The sequence below is a fragment of the Syngnathus scovelli genome, chromosome 12, assembly GCF_024217435.2.
Source record: "Syngnathus scovelli strain Florida chromosome 12, RoL_Ssco_1.2, whole genome shotgun sequence".
Lineage (NCBI taxonomy): Eukaryota > Metazoa > Chordata > Actinopteri > Syngnathiformes > Syngnathidae > Syngnathus > Syngnathus scovelli.
In genome coordinates, this window is record NC_090858.1 from 13,325,177 (window position 1) to 13,333,373 (window position 8,197).

Below are 8,197 nucleotides of genomic sequence, written 5' to 3' on the forward strand. Positions count from 1 at the left end.
ATTTTAACATCTGCGCTTCCTGTCTACGCTGCTCATCGGCTTGATCAATTTTCTTTTTTAGCTCCTCATTCTCGGCAGTAAGTCTATGCCAGCTTTCTCCTTTTGTCACATTGGACGGTTGAGGGCTCGGACCGGGGGTGGAGGTGTCCACGCGGGATGTGTCCACGCGGGATGTGTCCCCCTCCCGGGCCCGTCGCCTCTCCTTATTTACTGCTTGTTCAATCAACTGTACAATACTCTGATCCGCCCTTTCGCCTTCGCCCTCGACATCCACTACCATCCTACCACCCAACGTCACCACCGGAGCCATTACTCCGGGGTCGCCGTACGGCGGCGGTCCAACATAGCTCACTCCGAGTTTCGGGGCACTCGGGTGTGTCACATCATGCAAAGATGGATAAATGCCCTTGTATTCATTTCTTTCCTTGTCTATTTTCACCGCTTTCTCTACCCTTCTTTCTCATGCTCTTGTTAGCCTGCAATTGTCCAAATCAAAAATGTTTTTTTCTTTTAACTGTCTTTCTTTTGAACCTCTAAATCGCTCGTGTTGCTAACCTAACCTAACCTTAAAGAAAGGACAAACAGATTACTCCCAATAGCTCCTCATTATTTACGAGTTAGCCCCCCTTTCTTGAACATTCTCTGATCCATGCCGTCTTCCTCCTCACACGCCTGCACCCACACAGGGTGTGCACATAAATGCACACACCGAGCGCGCACACAACCGCACGTACACACACACACACACGCATCCGCACGCACGCACGCACGCACAATCCATCTCTCATGTAGCTTCTTTGCCACTTTCTATCGGTCAATACCACTCACAATTTGCGCTTCCACATCAGCATATACATTCCTTCAATCTCACTGCTTCAAACATTCACTGAGAAACTCACACTGTCCCTGCCCCGCCCGGGCTATAGCACCCCCCGTGCGAGAGGGTCGCGGCATCAATGTTGACTGGTTACAGGCTGGCCATTTCCTGCAACAATCATGATGCCGGCCCACCGCCCGCACGAGCATAGCACAGGCCCACGCGCACAGCCCAGACCCGCGACTACGCGCGAGTGCAGGCTCGCCCATCAGTCTCAACCTCTCAAAGGGCAGGCCAACTTTGCTGTTGCGCCCTTCATCATGTTCACATTCGACATCTTTCAATGTCTTCTACACAACATTTGTTGTCTCTTATTCTCATCCTATCAAGCCACCGTTCTAGTAACTTTCTGTCACACACCTTATTTTCTCTACTGCCACACCTTGCTCATCTTAGTTTCTCTAACCAACTTAACTTAAACACACCATTCTTCCATAGAACACACATCACTCACACACACTCATATACACACCCACTCATGAGGATCCTCTGCGCGCACACACACTCTCTCCCCCCAATTTGGTTCATTTTGGATGTTTTAGCGGTCTGATCTCTCACAGGAGGAACTGTTACCACCGGATATTTTTTGAGGAGGCCTCACTTCCACTAACCCCAGCTATTTGAATACGATCGTCACCGCACCCTTGTCCGCCACGACGAAGCACTAGGTCCCTGACCTATCCTTAGTACGCGTAAGTCCCTGACTTTCCCATACACGTTACACACGTAAGTTCCAAACTTATTCACCGTATGTATCTTAACTTCATGCACACCTTATTTGATCTGAACGACAGTCTCCTCTTAAATTTCCTCTTTCAATTTGCAGCATTTCGACTTATAGTAACAGGTATTCTGCTTACCTTATCGGTGATGAGCTCAGGGTTTAGGAGACGTCGTACCAGCTCAACGTTGTGCGCTTATTCCAAACGGTTCGCCGACCGGGAGACAGTGTCCCTGACACTGTCCGGTGTCTTGGCTAAAGACCACGGGTTGTCAATTACCCTTCTCTTGACATCACGTCCGCGGTCACCAAGAAATTGTTAGGTTACGGATTTTAGTTATTGATCTGACTCCAAATTGCGATCAACACTTAACACATAAATTGCTATGTCCTAATCCACACACTGGCGCACCTAACAATTTTGCGAGTTCGTTCTGTCAAAGAGAAGACCAGTAGATCAATCAGACCAAATTTACCAATTGTTTATTCCTGACAAAGCGCACTAATACAGGCCTGGGTCCCGGGTCCCTCACACTAAAACTCGTGCGTTTTTGTGACCACCAAAAGACGACACATTCTTCCGGGTTGCCCAGTTTTAAAGAAACACAATATGAATATTAAAGCATGCAAAATATTGTGAGATGATTGGTCGACGGCCATCTCCTCCCCGCGTCGCCGCTATCGCTGAGGTCAGGTGGTTGGATTTCCCCGCGAAGCCGGGCCACATAGACGTGCTGTTGTTCTCGTTCCTCAACGACCTTGAGATGTTCTCGTCCGGTACTCCCTGTCTGGGCCTATACACAACACCTAAACGAAAACAAGTTCATGCAGTTTGCCTGGACATTCTTCGCCACCCACCAATCCACACGAGCACTCCAATACTAGATATTATATTAATATGATTATAAGTTTAACACAACCTTAAAAATATGTTTGCAAACTGCCGAAAGCACATTTCCCTTTAGGAGGTCTTCGAAGTATTCTCCCCACCGACTCACAACGTCCTGAGTCGAGGTTATCTACTGTAAACAGTGTTGACTGCGCACTGCTTCCCCCTCCTGAGACGCCAGATGGTGGACAAGAGTTTCCTCAAAGCCGTCCGGAAGTCATTTTCCATGGCCTCGCCAAACTCCTCCCACGCCCGGGTTTTCGCCTCAGCAACCGCCGAAGCCACGTTCCGCTTGGCCATCCGGTACCTGTCCGCTCCAACATTAACATTAATCCGTTCCAAGCAAAAGAAAAACACGCCTCTTTTAAGTATTTTTTCATTTGCGCATTTTTGTCCGATTGCGCAACTGCAGCACACCGCCGAGCGCGCAACTGTAGCGCGTCGCCGACAGCTCAACTGCACCGCGCTGGTCGCATTATTATGACAGAGCCGTCGCTGAAATTTAGAAAATATTTTTAAAGTCCTGATGTACTTTCCTAAATTTAAGTGGACCTCAGTGCGCAAGGAGCTTAATTTGTTCCGATCGCGCAACTGCAGCGCGCCGAGCGCTCACTGTCGCATTGTTTTAAGAGCGTCTTTGTGTTTTAGGATGGCTTTACTGCTCCCACTTGCTTCCTTTGGAGGCATGATTAGAGTTGATGCAATCCTCAGAGTAACGAGAATGTAATAACGAACGGAGTCAGTTGGCATGCGGGTCCTCTCGGCTCATCTCGCGAGGTTCGACAACCAAATTTCGTCTGACATCCGAAGCAAAAAAATCTCGAATTTTTTGTTCGAATACCGATTTGTTCGAGAACAGGTGTTGTTCTCGATTCAGTTCCCCCGTGAGATTTTGTTCCCCCTGCCGCGGGAGCGCGCACGCCTTGTTTGGAGAGCGAAACACCGATGCCGTACGGCAGGGATGTCAAAGTCAAACACACCGAGGGCCAAAAAAACAAATTTGCTACAAGCCGAGGGCCGGACTGGTTCAATGTTTATTAAAATATATCGGAATGATTGCACATAGCCTATTGAACTAAGACCTAACACAGTGTACATTATTTAATGATTAAATGAATATGGCAATATTTTGTTATGGCTCTGTCAGTAACTTCAAGGGAAAACATTTTCAACAGCCAAAGTGCAAAATATTAAATTGTTTTAAAAACAAAATGTGTTTCTTAATATCAAGATAAATGCATAAATAAAAGTGCATGCATTATAAACTGAAAATGTATTATTGTGCTGCTCTATGATCTACCGATCATTGCTTTCAAATCGTAAAATAAAATAAAAAAATCAAATCAGTTGTATTCTTTCTCATGGCTCTTATCTGCAATTTTCCCTTGGTCCATTCAACTGAAAAATAAATATAAATAAATAAAATGCAAAAATTTATGGCACACAAATAAAACAATACTTTCTTCAAAGAAAAATCACGTCTTGTAGAAACAAATGTAAAACTGTAACTGAATTAAAAAACGGAAAATACGTTACTGCTCTATGATGCTCACTTGTCTGAGGCTGAGCCTGATACTTAGAGGTGTCTCATCTTTTGTACAAGTTCATCACTGTTCGGGGTTAGGCTCTGAGGCTCAAAACCCGTTTTTGATAAACTCTCCTTCTGCAAAGGGCCGGGCTGATTTTGCGATCTCTTTTGCCACAATAAAGCCAGCCTTGACAGCAGCCTCGCTTTGTGATTTAGCATACGAGAACATAGCCTGTCTGGACTTAAGGCCTCGTTTTAATTCTTCCACCTTCCGTAGGTTTTGTTCATATTCCATATTCTTGTCTTTGTCTGTGTGTTTCTTAGACGTTTGATTGTGCCTTCTTAAATGTAATTCTTTCATTACAGCCACATTTTCTCCACACAGAAGACACACAGGTTTGCCTCTTACCTCCGTAAACATGTACTCTGCTGCCCACCTGGCCTGAAACCCCCTGTTCTCAGCGTCCACCTTACGTTTAGCCATTTTTGAGGAGGGGGGTATCAGAAAGTTGAATTCTGCTCTGACTACTGATGAATAATGAAGCCGCTTGTGCGAGCTGCAGTGACATCGCGGGCTATCGATGCATTGTGGGAAATGTAGTGTTGGTGCGTGCAAAACACCAGCGAGTGGCTGTGGCCTGCGGGCCGGTTCTAATAGTAATTAAATATCATCCAGGGGGCCATAGATAATCAATTCGCGGGCCAGATCTGGCCCGTGGGCCGTAACTCTGACATATGTGCCGTACGGCGTCGTTTGGCGTCAGCACTATGTTGTTTTCAATAAAAACATGAAGAACTCACATTTGCGTCAGTCAATTTTAATTTTTAGAAAGGATTATTTTCAGTTGACGTCTTTGAGTTCATTCGCGTTCTGCTGTTGAAGCGGGGTGCATTCAAATACCAGTCGTACAGACGGAACACTCGATAACTTCACCAAAAAAGCAACGATATAATTACGTGAGCTCTTTGCATAAACCTCGATGCAAAGAAACTCCTCTTTTTGGGTACCATTACATGCTACAAGGAGTATATATTACAAAGGAGACTTTATACTTAATTGTGATCATCATTCATCCATCCATTTTATTACTCAGGTATTTTCAAAGCAAATTAATATTGTTGCATTTATCAATTTGCTTTAAAATGACAGCGCAATATGATTAAAAGCTGACACTATAGCAATGTCAAACGTGTTAATGTAAGAAAAAGCCACACACGTTTGGTGATCAAATCTTTCATAACGAGAATGATTTGAGTGAATTGATTTGAATGAATAATTGAGAATATATTTCAGTTCTGAAGCCTCCTTTTGTCCCAAGCAAAGTGACAGGTGGTGGGGAGGGGAGATAAAAATTGTAACAGGAACTCTATAAAAAATGTCAACCCGTGAGAATTTGTGCCCCCCTCCCATTTTGAGAACGGTGAGTCCTGGACATCGACTGGCTTTTTTTCTGTCTTCCTGGGGGTCTGTTCAGGTTGTGTGGCAAAGTTGAACAGATTCCCTCATTCCTAGGCCAAATTACAGGGGGGGAACACATCCTCACGGCGGCCCCGTGATGTTATGTTCTCCCCATTTTACACCACCATGTGAGTGCGCACTTAATGTCATTTTGCCATTTCTTTCCTGACAACAATACGCTGCCGCACAATAGACCCAACTATTTACCAACAAATTATTGACTAATTTATAGAATGGAAAGAGCCAGAGACTCAAGGTCTGTCTGTATTAGTACTGTTTATTGAATTATATCTTGCAAAATTATCAATGAAGTTAAGAAGTTAAATGTCTTAATAATGTTGTTGGGCCAATTAGTGGCCCAACAACATTATTAAGACATAACAATTTTATTAAAAAACTCAATTGGCATTAATTTTGTTTTTTACACATTTTATTGAAATTATTGACAGACGTATTTTGTTCTTCTGTTTATTTTTAGATCAACCCGGTGGAATACAAGCTTATTGTTGGCATTGTCAATGAGCATAATCATTGGAAGCTGGCGGTAAAGAAATGTTTTAATGCCACAAGAGGGAGTAACATTACAGCAAAAAATATATAGTTATGTGCAAAATGTTTAATAATTCATGCATATGAGTAATAAAACCTCATATTTTGTGTTTAAAATATAGGCAATCATGCCAGGAGAAAAAAGGTCCTTACTACTTGATCCTCTTGGTGAGTCTCAAATGGACATTAAAAAATGCCTGGAATCAACCCGGTAAGCACAGCTTCTAAAAGTCAGAGTGCTATTGTGATATTAACATTTAACTGAAGATGTGCGCTTTCTTTTGAAAGTGGTCTAGGTTTTTGTTTTTACTAATACAAATTATGTAATTGACAAATAAAACTTGAAATTTGTGTTATGTACTGGCTCTTATATTTCAGGGCGTTCATGCGCAAGAAAGGGTGCAATGTTTCCAGGTGGACTTGTGGCACTGTCCCCCATCCCAGGCAACAAGATTCAACCTCTTGTGGTGTCTTTGCTTTGAAAGTATGCATTTGATTTACAGACTAGATTTACCAAACTCATATCACTCAAGTATGCAAAACCTTAATCAAGCACTACTCAAAACTAAAAAAAACAAATGTAGAGTTCATACAACAAAGGACTAAAACAAATCATTGTCTGACAGCAGAATTTTTTGTATGATATATATATATATATATATATATATATATATATATATATATATATATATATATATATATATATAGGCTAAAGATGGCAAACATTTAAAGCATTCTTTATGCACTGTAAACATCTGACATTGTCTTTTACAGTTTGCAATAACATCTTTTTTCAAATGAAGAAATAGATTTCTCAGCAAAGACACATGATATAAATAGGTACAGGCTGCAAATTGCCACAACGCTTCTATTAGAAACTGGTAAGTAATATGCACCCAAGAGCTGTTATTGCCACCCAAAGAATGGTCTTGACTGTGCTATCAATGCTATATACAACTCAGTTAAGTTTTACACAGGGAAGTACTATAGCAATCCTTCTGTCTTTGTTTTCACAGATGATTTATCTAACTTGTGCTTTTTTTGTGGGGAAGCTACAAATGACAGACAACAGATGGGTAATTATGTCAGGTCTTGTGTCACGGTCTGGTGGTGGAGCATGGAGCAGGACGACCAAGTGCAGCTCGGACCAGGGTTTATTGAAGCAACTCAAAATACAGACTCGGTAAACTGACATGACTTAAACAATAACTTGACTGACTGACCGGGACGTGGAACAAGAAGACAGCAGGACATGACGGCACGACAGCAACCAAAACCAAAACCAATACCAATGATCCGACAGGGAGAGAGGGGCAGACAGGACTTTTATACAAGACAGGTAACGAGAGGCAGGTGGGAACAATCACACTGATCATGGGCACACAGGCGGGGAGGGGCGAGCACACAAGACAACAGACACATAGTGGAGCAGTTGGGGGCGAGACGTGACAGAACCCCCCCCACAAGGGACGTCTCCCGACGTCCCAAAAAAAAAAACTAAGGGAACCGAACCGCACCGCACTCGGGCGGCGACTTGGGGAACCGAACCGCACCGCACTCGGGCGGCGACTTGGGGAACCGAACCGCACCGCACTCGGGCGGCGACTTGGGGAACCGAACCGCACCGCACTCGGGCGGCGACTTGGGGAACCGAACCGCACCGCACTCGGGCGGCGACTTGGGGAACCGAACCGCACCGCACTCGGGCGGCGACTTGGGGAACCGAACCGCACCGCACTCGGGCGGCGACTTGGGGAACCGAACCGCACCGCACTCGGGCGGCGACTTGGGGAACCGAACCGCACCGCACTCGGGCGGCGACTTGGGGAACCGAACCGCACCGCACTCGGGCGGCGACTTGGGGAACCGAACCGCACCGCACTCGGGCGGCGACTTGGGGAACCGAACCGCACCGCACTCGGGCGGCGACTTGAGGAACCGAACCGCACCGCACTCGGGCGGCGACTTGGGGAACCGAACCGCACCGCACTCGGGCGGCGACTTGGGGAACCGAACCGCACCGCACTCGGGCGGCGACTTGGGGAACCGCACCGCACTCGGGCGGCGACTTGGGGAACCGCACCGCACCGCACTCGGGCAGCGACTTGGGGAACCGCACCGCACTCGGGCGGCGACTTGGGGAACCGAACCGCACTCGGGCGGCGACTTGGGGA

The 8,197-nt window shown here is 45.5% G+C and overlaps 1 long non-coding RNA gene across 1 annotated transcript; it reads left to right on the plus strand.

Moving 5' to 3' along the window:
• Nucleotides 1-2,301: 2,301 nt before the first annotated feature.
• On the plus strand, nt 2,302-6,646 carry LOC137840800 (uncharacterized). Its single transcript, XR_011087863.1, has 4 exons — nt 2,302-2,790; nt 5,953-6,018; nt 6,146-6,234; nt 6,402-6,646. It is a non-coding gene; the product is annotated as an uncharacterized lncRNA (long non-coding RNA).
• Nucleotides 6,647-8,197: the final 1,551 nt, after the last annotated feature.